The sequence below is a fragment of the Phoenix dactylifera genome, chromosome 13 (genome assembly GCF_051530095.1).
Source record: "Phoenix dactylifera cultivar Ajwa chromosome 13, Ajwa_hap1_PhDact_Kaust_v1.1, whole genome shotgun sequence".
Taxonomy (NCBI): domain Eukaryota; kingdom Viridiplantae; phylum Streptophyta; class Magnoliopsida; order Arecales; family Arecaceae; genus Phoenix; species Phoenix dactylifera.
Window position 1 is genome coordinate 16,937,398 of NC_143202.1, and position 15,151 is coordinate 16,952,548.

Here is a 15,151-nt window from a genome sequence, read left to right on the forward strand (position 1 = left end):
ATCCGTTGATAGGCTGGGAGATGATCCGAAAGAAGGGATATGGCTGTAATCCGAGATGATGGAGTTAATTCCGATGGGATGAGGATGAACTCGGGAGCTTGGAACGGATGCTTGGATGAAATCTGGGAGTTCGGAAGGCTCATCCTTGCTGGGATCTAGCGGAAGAAGTTGAGGATGCTGGGAGGAAGTTGGATACGGTGGATGCTATGCATTGGATTCGTGAAGGAAGAACAGGCGATGCTCATAGCTGGGATGCTAATCCGGAAGACGTTGGGATGAATCCGTGGATAAGGGGATCTTTGGAATCAAGCCGGAAGAGGAGGATTGAGATGAAGGTGGATCATGGAAAGAATGGGACCTTGATACTTCGGTTTCGAAACAGAGGAAGCTTGTTTGGATGCCGTGAAGCTCGGAAAGATGAAGCTGCGATCCATGTGTGGAAGTTTGAATCACAGAAGGAATAGGGTAGAAGAGCTTGGATATGGCTGGGAATGAACTGGGAATAGGGGATAAGCTTGGATGTTGTTGAGAGCTTATCCGTGGAGATGGAAACGTTGGAGATGGAGACGTGAGATGCTGGGAGACTCGGCTGCGGTGAATGGAGTTGATCCGTGGGAATTAGGAAAGATGTGGAGAAGGGAACGCAGACGGGATGAAGGTTGGTAGAGTTGATCCGGAACGGGAAAGATGCAGAGGAGGAGGAGGGTTGGATTCGGGATGAGCATGGGATTGTTGCGGATGCAATGGATACAGATAGCGAGCTCTTCCGTGATGCTCGGGGAGAAGGATTTGCTCGGAAAAACAGGGGGTTCTTTGGTCGGGTGATCCCATGCGAATGTAGAGACGGAGATAATTCGTGGATTTGGTTGTTTGGAATCCTCACTGGGTTCGGATAATGAAGGGGTCCGTGGGTCTTGGCTGGGCGTGGAAGAAGTTTAGATCCGATCGTGAAAGAAGGGAATGGTTGGGATATGAATGGGTGTGGGTGTGGGGTTTTGAGTATCACAAATGGGATGATTGCTAATCTACGGTCGTGGTATGGGTTCAAGTAGTGCATCGTGGAGATGATGAAACTAATCTTGAGAGGTTGAACTTAATTGGATGTGGGAGAAACTAAACCACAGTGGATGACTTGGGAATTATCGGACTGGACCTGCACACATTAAGCTTAATCAGTAAATAAGTAAAACTCAAATTACCTTTAATAATTTATTAAAATGCAATGATGAAGGTAACACATATTTTATGGTTAAATTTACGAAATATGTCTGTTAAAATAATGATAAGTGCTAGGAGAAAGAGGTTAATTTATGTATTATTTAGCACTTATCAGTAATAATATAACTCCTTCTGGTTCGCATACAGAGCATGTAAAGAGTATCATGACTTTGCGTAATGGGAAAGTCATTGATCAGACTGTCCCATTGGGACCGCAAGTCACTTCTAATTCTGATGTGCCCAAAGCTGGAAGGTTTGACCCAACTGACTCCTTCAGTTGCATAAAAAAAATAAAAAAATATAGAAAGTAGAAAGTTGAAAAATAAAAAAACTCTATCAGTGGAAGAAACTCTTGGAAGACAGAATACCTATGAAAGAGAGATTGGATTTTTTTAGGATTAATCCCGGAGGAGTCTATTTATAGACTCTATATGAAGACTGAAGAGATGCGATGGTTCCGAAGATACATAATATTTCGAAAACACCATATCTTTTTGAATGCCAACGTTCTCTTCCGAAGAGTTACAACTCTTCTGAAAGAGGCGTCTTGCAAAAGATATTTTTAAGCATTTAAAACAAGTAAAGTTTAGGGAATAAGAAAATTTAAGTTTTTTTAATTAAAAGTCCAACACAAAATTCATTAGAAGTTCTGAAGTTCGATAATCAGTTATGAGCTGCTAAGAATCCAGCGATGGATCTGGAGTGATCATTTGCAAGAAAGTAAAGTGCATGCAATTTGGTCGGGCTAGAAAAAGGTTCTATCTAAAGAGGAGTGAAGGAGGTTGATTATCACGTAATCTATAGCAAAACTTGTAGGGTTCTAGCATGTCTTAATGGGCAGCGGAAGCTAGGGATTTTAAAAATTTCTTAATAAAGTCCTTGTGCATGAAACCTTTTAAGCCTAAATCACCTTAATGATTACAATCAAATGATATAAAATAAATGCAGAATTAGTAGAATACCTCAAACGCTAATCCAAAGTGTACAATCTCCACGAGGTGTCCAAGTGTCCGCCCTCCAATGGTGATCCACACGAAAACTTGATCAAGACTTTAGTTTCAAAGATTTTTGATCCTTAATGCAGAATTCTTCTAAAGAACTATAATGGCTTGCTTTCCTTCCTTTCTATTTTTCTTTAGCCTTCTAAAATCACTTCTAATCCTTTTGTCCTAAGGAAGACCACCTTGTCTTAGCTTAGGACACACTAGAAGCAATGTTAGAAAGAAAGAAACTAATGTAAGAAAGAAGGGATATGAGAGAGAGAGAGTTGGATTGATTTCCGATGATTAGAAAACACCGGGAGCATTCCTATTTATAGATGGCGTGGGGATGCATCACCAAAGGATGCATCCCATCCACACATCTTTCAGATGGGGTGTGATAAGAGGAGAGAAGGCGCCACAAAAATAGGGAGAGGCATATCAAAAGTGGTTAGGATAAGGTTAAGCGCTTATGATATGGCGCTTCATTCCCTAAGCACCTCTTCATGAAATGCGCCGTACTCTTCCCTTTCTTCACTTTTTCTCATGCATGAAAAATAGGAACCAACCTTATCCATTCATCAAGGGTTGATGATGATCCAAAGGCCATGAAAGAGGGCGCCATATATCCCTTAGGCGTGATGAAGAGAGAGAGAGATCAAATGGATAAGATCAAAGGAAGATTCATCCTTATCCATTTAAAATCTCATGCTATCCTCTCTTTTCCCTTCACGTATTTTTCATCATCACGCCTCCAGATGAGATCCATCATGAGATCATGATCTCCCATCATCCCATGATGAAGATCCAATGGCTCCAATCCATGGCGCCATCCATTTGATCCTTCTCTTCATCCAATGTTAATCCAACGGTCAAAATTAAATGATTTATCAAATCTAATCCAATTAGACTCAAACCAAGCTAATTAGGTGCCAATTCTTGGCTAACCCATATTAGAATATGATCTAATCAAATTAGATCAATTAACAATCAGATTCGAATCCAATTCGAATCAGATTCGAATCCCATTCGAATCAGATTCGAATCCAATTCGAATCAGATTCGAATCCAATTCGAATCAGGAGCTAAGGTTTGCAACACCTGCTAGGATGTTTATCTTGCAAACATGATCTAATCCAATTAGACCCTTGATAAGTTTCCTTGTGTGTGACCCATTGGGTTCCATACTTAGCCAGCAATAGGTGTGAGTGCGAGTTGACCCAACTTGATTAGAACTCTTCTAATCGATTTAAGTCCAAACTGCGCGAACCCGAACTTAACAATTAGAATCCTTTCTAATTGGTGATCGAATTAAACTCTTTAATTCGATCAAACCTATAAGACAAGATTGACGTCTAGCAACGTGTCATGTCTACCCGAAAAATATGAAATTTGGTAGAAATACCAAAAATACCCTTCAGTGGCAAGTTACCGTGCAATTCAATCCTTTAATCAAACTGCATCCCAAATATGTATATGAGTATGAATATATGTCAAACTCAATTTCATATTCATATTTTTTTCAATCTTTTAATGATAATTCAAATAATGAATCATTAGAAACTCTTTCTAATTTTCATTCTGCTTTGATCAAAGGCTTTCTGAATTATCATATGATTAGAATAAATAGGATGCGATCTTCTCTTACTAGAAGTGATTAATTCCTTATTGACCTACTCATAATCTTCGTACACAATTCACCATATCCAGAAGACCTCGTACATAACTTATTGTCATGAATGAGTGTAAACCAAAACATGGGTTCATGTGCACAAGATACCATGGTGATCTTAGGTCATAGGATCAGTTGCACAACTCCCACTAAGAGAATCATCTTTTGACATGTAAGTAAGACTTCATAAGATTTCTCTTTGTAGGTCAATTCAGTGAACTCATTCCTCTAATGAGCACTCACATCTTTGTATTAGTGTCTCACACAAGTGATTGTGAGATCAATCACCCTCTACATCGAGCATACATAAGATGTGCCAGTCTTTCCGGTAATCATTGATCCCCGACTCAATGTACCAATAACTGGGAATATTTAAGATTAGGATTTTAGAGTTTTAGGTCTCACTAGTATGATCTCATCATAGCCTCAAAACCATGGCCCTAATCTAAGGGGTTTATCACAAATATAATCAACAGCATATGATAAAACACAATGCCTTTATTCATATTTAAATGTCATGTACATGATTTGGACAAATCAAAAGAAAAACCCTTCGCAATACATATTGCGATTGGCTTGTAGGGCATCTACTCTTTCAATCTTCCACTTGCACTAAAGCCAATCGCTCTTATATTTCATCCCCATACAATCGAGGTAGCGATCGAACTGCTGTTGTGGTAGAGCTTTAGTGAACGGGTCTGCTAGGTTGTTCTTTGTGTCTACTCGTTAAATGACTATGTCTTGTCTCTCGACAATCTCTCGAACAAGATGGAAGCGTCTTAGAATATGCTTGGATTTATGATGAGACCTTGGTTCCTTCACTTGAGCAACAGCTCCAGTGTTATCACAATAAACTGGGACTGGTCCAGCAATCTCAGGAACTACTCCTAACTCAGAGATGAACTTCTTCATCCAGACAGCTTTCTTAGCGGCTTCACTTACAGCAATGTATTCTGCCTCAGTAGTTGAGTCAGCTACAGTTTGCTGTTTGGAACTCTTCCAGCTCATTGCACCACCATTTAGGGTAAAGACATACCCTAAAGTGGACTTGCTATCATCTGGGTCTGACTGAAAACTAGAATCAGAAAATAGAAAAATATCTTTAGTCCTTCTCAAGTACTTAAGAATATTTTTCACAGCTATCCAATGATCCTCTCCTGGATCAGCCTGGAATCTGCTTGTTATGCCTAAGGCATAAGCAACATCAGGCCTAGTACATAACATAGCATACATAATCGATCCTACTGCCGAAGCATAGGGAATAAAATTCATTCTATTTCTCTCTTCAGATGTCTTAGGAGACATCTTCTTAGAGAGACGTATGCCATGACTCATAGGCAAGTAACCTCTTTTACTTCCTTCCATGCTGAATCTTTTCAGCACATGATCTATGTACCTAGACTGGGACAAGCCTAGCATCCTTTTAGATCATCCCTATAGATCTTTATACCAAGTATATAGGATGCTTCTCCCAAGTCTTTCATGGAAAAGCTTTTTGACAGCCAAGTCTTGACCGATTGTAACATTGGAATATCATTTCCAATGATCAGTATGTCATCTACATACAATATTAAGAAGATAATGGCACTCCCACTAGTCTTCTTGTACACACATGGTTCATCCACATTTTTGATAAAACCAAACTCTTTGACTGTTGTATCAAAATGGATGTTCCAACTCCTCGATGCTTGCTTTAATCCATAAATGGATCTCTTAAGCTTGCATACTTGATTTGCTCTCTTACTTGAGACAAATCCTTCTGGCTGTGTCATGTAAACCTCTTTCTCAAGATGACCATTAAGGAAGGCGGTTTTGACATCCATCTGCCAGATTTCATAATCATAGTATGCAGCTATTGCAAGCAAAATCCGAATAGATTTGAGCATAGCTACTGGTAAAAAAGTTTCATCATAGTCAATTCTTTGCTTTTGCCCGAAACCTTTTGCCACCAATCTAGCCTTGTAGGTTTCTACTTGGCCATCTGCTCCAATCTTTTTTTTATAGACCCATTTGCAACCTATAAGGTTTACACCCTCTGGTGCATCAACCAAAGTCCATACTTGGTTGGTATACATAGAATCTATTTCGGATTTCATGGCTTCTAGCCATTTGTCAGAGTCACTACTCATGACAGCTTCCGAATAGGTCAGAGGATCATTATTCTGAACAATGTGGGCTTCATCATTCTTAATGATGAACCCATACCTCTCAGGTGCTCTTCGCACTCTATCTGACCTTCGGAGAGGAGATGTGTGTTGTGGTTGTTCCTCATTTATGGGTACATCTGGTTGAAGAATTTATTATGTTTCTATTTGTAGGTCTTGAACTTCATTAAGTTCAATTCTTCTTTTACTGCCCTTTTCTAAGATAAACTCCTTTTCTAAAAAGGTGGCATGCCTACTAACAAATACCTTTTGTTCAGTAGGGTGATAGAAGAGATATCCAATACTTTCTTTGGAATAACCTACAAATATACATTTATCTGATCTAGCACTTAGCTTATGTCCAAAATTTCTTTTGACATATGCTTGGCAGCCCCATATTTTAAAATATTTAAGATTGGGCTTTCTACCTCTCCATATCTCATATGGAGTACTAGATACAGATTTTGAAGGTATCCTGTTTAGCACATATGTAGCAGTTTCTAAGGCATAACCCCAGAAGGAAATAGAAAGATCTGTAAAGCACATCATGGACCTTACCATATCTAATAGAGTACGATTCCTCCGTTCAGCTACACCATTTAATTGTGGCGTATACGGAGGTGTCCATTCAGAGAGAATGCCCTTTTCTTTAAGATGATTTAAAAACTCACTAGAAAGGTATTCACCTCCTCGATCAGATCGAAGAATTTTAATACACTTTCCGATTTGTTTTTCAACCATACTTTGATACTCTTTAAACTTATCAAAGGCTTCGGATTTATGTTTCATAAGATACACAAATCCGAACCTTGATAAATCATCAGTGAATGTGATGAAGTAAGAGTATCCACCTCTAGCTGGAGTTGTCATAGGACCATATACATCTGTATATATAAGTCCTAATAACTCACTTGCCCTTTCTCCATGTCCAGTGAATGGAGACTTGATCATTTTTCCCATAAGACAAGATTCACAAGTTCCTAATGATTCATAATCATAAGGATCAAAGAACTCTTCTTCGTATAACTTGTTGATTCTTGATTCACTTATGTGACCAAGTCGGCAATGCCAAAGGAGGGTATTATTCACTTCCTCTCTCTTTCTTATTGCTTTTATTAATATGAAAGACATTGTCATTAAGTAATAAAACAAGAAGACCATTTTCCATAATGCCATTGCAAAGATGCTTATTAGAAAAATAAATAGAGCAACCATTGCCCTTTCCATTAATTTCAAAGCCTTTCTTTAACAACAAAGGAATGGAAATTACATTTCTAATAATTTTGGACATATAATAACAATCTTCTAATTGTAGGAGCTCTTCCGAAGGCAACTCTAAGTTGTAGGTTCCAACAGCTTCAGCCTGGATGGACTCTCCTTCAGCGCCATATAGCTCGAAGTCACCTTTCTTCAAAATTTTAATTTTCTGTAGTCCATGCAAAGATTTGCAAATGTGAAAACCACAGCCAGTATCCAATACCCATGAATTTGAATTTGAAGAACTTAATGACAAGTTGGCATGTAACATAAACATACCTTTCGATGCAACTCTTGCATCAGTCTTCATACTTGCAAGAAAACTCTTGCAATTCCTTTTCCAGTGGCCAGCTTTGCCGCAATGAAAACAGGTACTTGATCCGAAATTTTTCTTTCCTTTTTTCTTTTTGATGCTATACTTAGGGTTCAATCTTTTCTTAGAACCCTTATTTCCCGATTTCCTCTTAGAGGTTCTATCTATAAGAAGGAGTGGACCTTTATCCTTCTTAATATGGCCTTCAGCTGTTTTGCGCATATTTAACAGCTCGGGCAAGGAGGTGTTCAGCTTGTTCATGTGAAAGTTCACAACAAACTGAGAGAATGAATCAGGCAGTGATTGCAGGATCAAATCCTGACTGAGCTCACTATCCATAGCAAAACTTAATTGACTTAATCTGGTGATTAAGTCTATAACCATAAGAACATGGTTTTGCACTGGAGTTCTTTCATTCATTCTAGCATGGAACAACTGCTTAGATATCTCATACCTAGCAGTCCTACTTTGTTCTCCATACAACTCTTTTAAATTGAGAAGTATGGATTGAGTGTCCATGCTTTCATGTTGCCTCTGTAATTCATTGCTCATAGAGGCAAGTATGATACATTTGACAGTCAAACTGTCATTTTTCCACATCTTATGTGTGGCAACCTCCTCTTCTGTAGCATCATCCCCTAGATCTCCAAGATCAGGGGTTTCAAGTATATAGGAATTTTTTTCCTGAGTGAGTACTATCTTTAAATTCCTCAACCAGTCCACATAGTTTGGACTGGTCAACTTGTTGGCATCTAAGATGCCTCTTAGTGAAAGTGAAGAAGCCATTTAATAATTCTACATATGCAAGAACAAAACTAACATAAGCAGACCAATCATGATGACATGTTTGCAACTAGATAAGGACTTTAATCTAATTTGTCTCCTACTATTTTTATCGAATATCATAGCCCTCTTCTATGATAAACGTGAAAGTATAATTTTTTCTTAGTAGGGTTGTGATCCTAATTCATCATAAAAAGCCTTGTGTTTACACAACAAACTCTTATGAGTTTAAAGGTAGGAAACTCTTTCCAATTGCATCTCATGCAATTCTCAACTTTATCTTGTCCTCTTAAAATACTTATTGCCTTGTGTTAGCACAACAAACAATAATATTTTAGTTAAGTCAAACCCTTCATTTCCATATAGTCATATTTGAATAATATTGCCCTTGTGGTTGCACAATAAGGCAATATATATTAAAATATGCCATAAGCATCTTAATGCACCAAGACAGTATAACATCAGTCCTCATTGCAAGTCTTGTGGTTGCACAACAAACTAGCATGGATATTGACATAATAATATCGAGGTATGAAGGAAGGATATTAGTAGTGTTTTATCAACATTAAGCTTATCCATAATAGGCAATCAAATAATTGGCCAGGTAAGCAGGTGGGAGGCTCCCCTTACTCAGAGAGTAAGGTCCTAATTAAGTAACCACCTTTAGTGCTTTTCTTAGACACCAATTAGATTAATTGTTCTAGAAAGGGTTAGCTCAAAGTTTTTCAACACTATGACTTAATATAATTTTTATTGAGGGCTTACTAGTCTCTAGCACATTCTTTAATTGTAACATATATATAACATGTCTAAAATAAACTATTATGCATCATGGCTATCTAATAGCATGTACAAATCATAAGCAATTAATTAACATGCTTCAACATATTTTCATATGGAAAATTTCATATCATGATATTTTATTACATAACATATCATATATGAATCGTACATTTCAGCATTTCTCTAAGCATATGACATTACTATCTCATAGTAAATTAATAATCATACATCATACATAATTATTTGATTGAACCAATTAAGGATGGCTCTGATACCACTGTAGGGTTCTAGCATATTTTAATGGGCAGCGGAAGCTAGAGATTTTAAAAATTTCTTAATAAAATCCCTGTGCATGATACCCTTTAAGCCTAGATCACCTTAATGATTACAATCAAATGATATAAAATAAATGCAGAATTAGTAGAATACCTCAAACGCTAATCCAAAGTGTACAATCTCCATGAGGCGTCCAAGTGTCCGCCCTCCAATGGTGATCCACACGAAAACTTGATCAAGACTTTAGCTCCAAAGATTTTTGATCCTTAATGCAGAATTCTTCTAAAGAACTCTAATGGCTTGCTTTCCTTCCTTTCTATTTTTCTTTAGCCTTCTAAAATTACTTCTAATCCTTTTGTCCTAAGGAAGACCACCTTGTCTTAGCTTAGGACACACTAGAAGCAATGTTAGAAAGAAAGAAACTAATGTAAGAAAGAAGGGATATGAGAGAGAGAGAGTTGGATTGATTTCCGATGATTAGAAAACACCGGGAGCATTCCTATTTATAGATGGCGTGGGGATGCATCACCAAAGGATGCATCCCATCCACACATCCTTCAGATGGGGCATGATAAGAGGAGAGAAGGCGCCACAAAAATAGGGAGAGGCATATCAAAAGTGGTTAGGATAAGATCAAGCGCTTATGATATGGCGCTTCATTCCCTAAGCACCTCTTCATGAAATGCGCCGTACTCTTCCCTTTCTTCACTTTTTCTCACGCATGAAAAATAGGAACCAACCTTATCCATTCATCAAGGGCTGATGATGATCCAAAGGCCATGAAAGAGGGCGCCATATATCCCTTAGGCGTGATGAAGAGAGAGAGAGATCAAATGGATAAGATCAAAGGAAGATTCATCCTTATCCATTTAAAATCTCATGCTATCCTGTTAGATGTATGCCCTAGAAGCCAATTTTGGCTGACACATTATTAATTCTAGGGATATAATTTTGTACTTGACTATTTATTATTGAATAAATAAAGGCATCTTTCTATTCATATTGTTTATGTGTCTATGAATCGTCCAAGAACTAATAAGATGATGATGCGTATTCTTAAGAGTTAAGAATTTGAGCCATGCATCATTGGTGATTAATTTCTGAATGCTCCTGATCAATGGATCATCACAAGGACGGTGATCGATCCGATCAGTGCACACATTGCTTTCCTTATGGATAGACGAGACTCGAGTCCACAGTGTGGCGACACTGAAGTAATAGTGCAGGCGCTTGTTAGAGAACAAGGGTACTGAGCGTGACCAATACAAGAAGTCACTTGGATGTCTATCCACTCGTCAGTGACTTGCTTGATGTTGCAGTAGTGTGACTGGTCCTTTGACCTGCAATGCTTCGGCTACTCACAGTGAGGTTATTGTAGTTTGACTGCACAAATACATGGTCTTTAGCCATATGGGTCCATGCAGTGTAGATTGGCTGCAGTAGGTTCACTATAGGAGTAGGGTATGCATCTACAAGGAATCTATCGATCTTGATAGAAAAGGAGAGATCCTATGTGATTTATAAGACTGAGTTCGTAAAACCTCGGCCGGGCAGATTGCATAGTGGAGAAAGAGTTTTCCACTCTCGAACTTAAGTCGAATAAATCTTGACATATGACAGACGATGGGGTTTTACGAGTTGTCCATGACCTCCGTCCTGTAGGGATCCACGATAGAAGGACTGTATCACATGATAACTGCACCTAGAGGTTCATCATTCTATTCTGCTGGGTAGCCACTACATGCTGCTAGGTGTCACTGGTGGATGGTGGGACTCACAGGGATTATCTCGATGATCGATTAACCCTAATGAGTAGAGTTGGAATCGTTCCAATCCATTAAAAGGAGTTTTCAATGATATTGTGATAAGAGATCGCAATATATCTCACTACCAGTCAGAATAGAACCTATGGGGTCACACACACTAGAAGATTAACTGATCCGATGGTTGGAAAGTGATTATGAATCACGAGTAATCAATTCGATTGATAATAAGTTGAAGAAGGAAAGAGAATTGATTAATTAGATTTAAAACACGAATCCTACTTCGAGTAGGATTCCTAGAGTTCTAATTGGATTAGGACTGGAAATCCTAATTGGAGTAGGATTGGGATTCCTACTTGGAGTAGGATTCCTACAATCCTAATTAGATTAGAAGATTGGAATTAAAATTGGATTCCTACTTAGAATAGGATTCCTAGAGTCCTAATTGGATTAGGACTTCGAATTCAAATTAGAGTCCTAATTGGATTAGGACTAGAATTAAACAAGTCCTAATTGGATTAGAATTTCTTAAGTCATAATTAATTATTAATCTAATGAATCAACATGACTCCTAATTGGGTTAGGATTGAAGAGTTCAATAGAGTCATGGTTCATTCAAGTTCTAATTGGATTAAGACTAGCATAGATTGAACCCAATTGATTCCTGATTTGGTTAATCCTAATTAGATTAGGACTAAACCATGAGAAGGACACCTAATCCTCCTTGGAGGAGGATTAGGTTAACCAAGTAAGAGGGGCATGAGCCCCTCTCCTCTTGATTGGTGCGGCATGAAGAGAGGGGGCCGGCGCCCCCTCTTGGAAATAAGTCAAGGGCTCCTAACTTGTAGGAGCCCTTCATGTCTTTAAAAAGGGAGGTGGGCGGCAGCTAGGGCATGCATTAGAAGCCCTCCTCCTCTCCAATTCGTGGCCACCCTTCTCTCCTCTTGGATCAGCCGCAAGCAAGAAGGAAAAGGGTCTTGATAGTCTTCTTCTTCCTCCTTCGTTTGGGATTCAACGCAGGGAAAAGATAAAGGCTGAAAAGCCTGGTGATCTTCTTCCTTGGTTGCTCCTTCTTCCTCCTCGTCTCAAGCATATTCAAGAGTTGAAAGAAAGAGAGGAGATCAGCCATCAAAGTTATCTCTGCAAGGGAGCTAGCACCCCGGGGAGATAGAAAGCTTGGATCGGTTCCTGCTTCGTGTGGATACCCGTAGAGGCCAGGCACTTGAACGGCTTCAAGCGAACCTTCATCCAAAAACCACGATCATCAGTTTGCGGTGATCATCTACCCGCACAAGATGAAGATCTGATCTTCCTAAAGTTTCTAAAAGTTTTAATTCTTATCTATCTACGAACGGTTTCTTGAAACACGTTCATGCGATGAACGTTGATCCCGCTTATGCCGATTCCGCTGCCATCTGAATTTTTTTGAATTTTCTGCGGCATGGGCGGGTTCCCAACAGTGGTATCAGAGCCTAGGCTTCGTAGATTAAGGTAAGAATTAATTATCTAAAGACATCTTAGATTTGAAAATTGAAGGATTATGCGTGCTGAAAATTTCTGCATGCAGATTTCTAAGGGTTGCTGAATTTTTGCATGCTGATTTTTATGTGATAAGATGATGATTCTAATTGCATTGCTAATGAGATTACAAAGTTTAGAATCATGATTAGCATGATCAGCAACCTATGTCATAACATAATCAATTAATTCTCAGATCTAAAAATTATAATTGCTGCATATGGTGATGATCATTGGATTCAAACCCTTTTGGTATTAAATGTAAAGACCTGCGATGTGGTCTGCAATGTCATGTAATTTTTCAGATGCTTGCATGCATCTTATTTGATGTTTTGAGAGGCCTGCGTGCCTCCTAAAAGAAGATGTAATTTATTATTATTTTTATTTTATATCTGGTTGTATTTCTGTGATGTGATGTACGTCAACGATCAAGTTGAAGACAAGGCATGAGATGAACAGGGGTCTAAGCGGTTGATGGCGATTGGATCAAGAGTTGGTCAAGGATCGAATCAAGGAGGCTTGGAACCAATTCAAGAGTTGAAGACCAGTTGATCGATTGATGTGCATGTGCTTGTAATATGACCTAATTAGAATCCATGATCATCACCTATTTAAAGTTTAGTTTTACTTAATGCTGCGATTATAACTGCCTGCAATGTGCCGTTTGCATGTGATGTGAATGAGAGTCGGGGTAGATAGGTTTACATGTGATGTAGCAAACCCAATTGAGACCTAAATTAAAACCTCCTCAATCAAGTCGAGAGTGAACCGACATGAGCAAGTCATATTAGATTAATTGATCTAATTGGTGTCTAGGAAAGCATGAAAGGTGGTTACTTAATTAGGACCTTACTCTCTGAGTAAGGGGAGCCTCCCACCTGCTTACATGGCCAATTGTTCAATTACCTCTTATTAAGAGCTCAAGTTGCAAACACTAAGACCTGATTAACCAATATTAAGTCAATAGGTCTTCCACTGTAGTAGAGCTGCTAAGGTCTTTCTAATGTTGATTTGTCTCGGCTGGATACAGTGGTCAAGTTGCATCGGGGGGCTGGACCTCTCTATAGACATGAGATGTTGTAGGGTAAAGGTGGGGTTGGGCACCAATAACTGTTAGGTGAGGGCCCAATGACGACTTTATTCCTACGGTTATATGGTGGGTCTGACTTAACTAAGAAATGGGACCAATAACTGTTAGGTGAGGTCTTCATGGCTTAGAGACCAAGAAGCACTGCAACATGCTTGAGAAGCATTGTACAAGAGTTGTACACTCATCTGTTTATGTGTCACCAATAACTGTTAGGTGAGGTGGCATGTAAATCGGTGAGACCGCAGTACCCACTAGAAACCCTAGTCGTGTAGGATTTCCGTTTTCCTACCTGGGGAGTGTGAGGAATTCGAGAAAATAGTGGGAGGTACATTTGTTCTAAAAGACCTTAGAACAGATTAAGGATCAAGTACAAAAGTCTAACTAGAATCTTTACTCTCTGCAGATCATAATGTCAGCCTCAAACCCTTTGACCCGTATTCTTAAGACCAACAAATTGACTGGAACCAATTATAAGGATAGGCTAAGAAACCTCAAAATTGTTTTGAACTATGAGAAACTAGGCTACATACTCGAAAATGATATTCCTAGACTACCAGCACGTCCTACTGATGATCAGCGTGTGACGCATCAAAAGTGGACGGATGATGACATCAGAGTCAAGTGCTATATCATGGCATCCATGTCCAATGAACTACAATGCCAGCATAAAAATATGAAGACTGCTAGGGACATACTAGCACACCTGCAAGAGTTGTATGGTGAGCAGAGTCGCACAGCTCGTTTTGAAGTGTCCAAGAGGCTCTTCAAAGCAAAGATGCGCGAGGGGCAGTCTGTCCATGATCACGGTCTGACTATGATCAAGGACCTAGAGGAGCTTGAGAAGCTCGGTATGAACATGCACAAGGAATTGCAAGTAGATCTGATCCTTCAATTCCTTCCTGATTCATTTGGACAGTTTATAGTAAACTACCATATGAATAAGATTGAATGCACTAAGACTGAACTAATAAATATGTTGGTAACTGCTGAGGGAGCCTTGAAAGGTTCAAGGGACAATGTCCTTGCTGCTGAGTTGACTTCTGGTTCCAAGAGAAAATCTACTTGGAAGAAAAAGAAGCCTGCGAAGAAGCAGAAGAAAGACAAGAAGCCAAAGAAGGAAGTTCAAAAGAAAAATGCCAATGACAAAGGAAAATGTTTCCACTGCAATGTCGACGGCCACTGGAAGAGGAACTGTCCTTCATACCTCGAGAGCCTGAAGAACAAGAAAGGTGACACACCTTCAGAAGGTATAGACTTGCTCATAATTGAAACTAATCTAACGGTTTCTTCTACTTCTAGTTGGGTTATAGATTCTGGTTTTAGTGCTCATCTGTGCACTACCATGCAGGGTCCA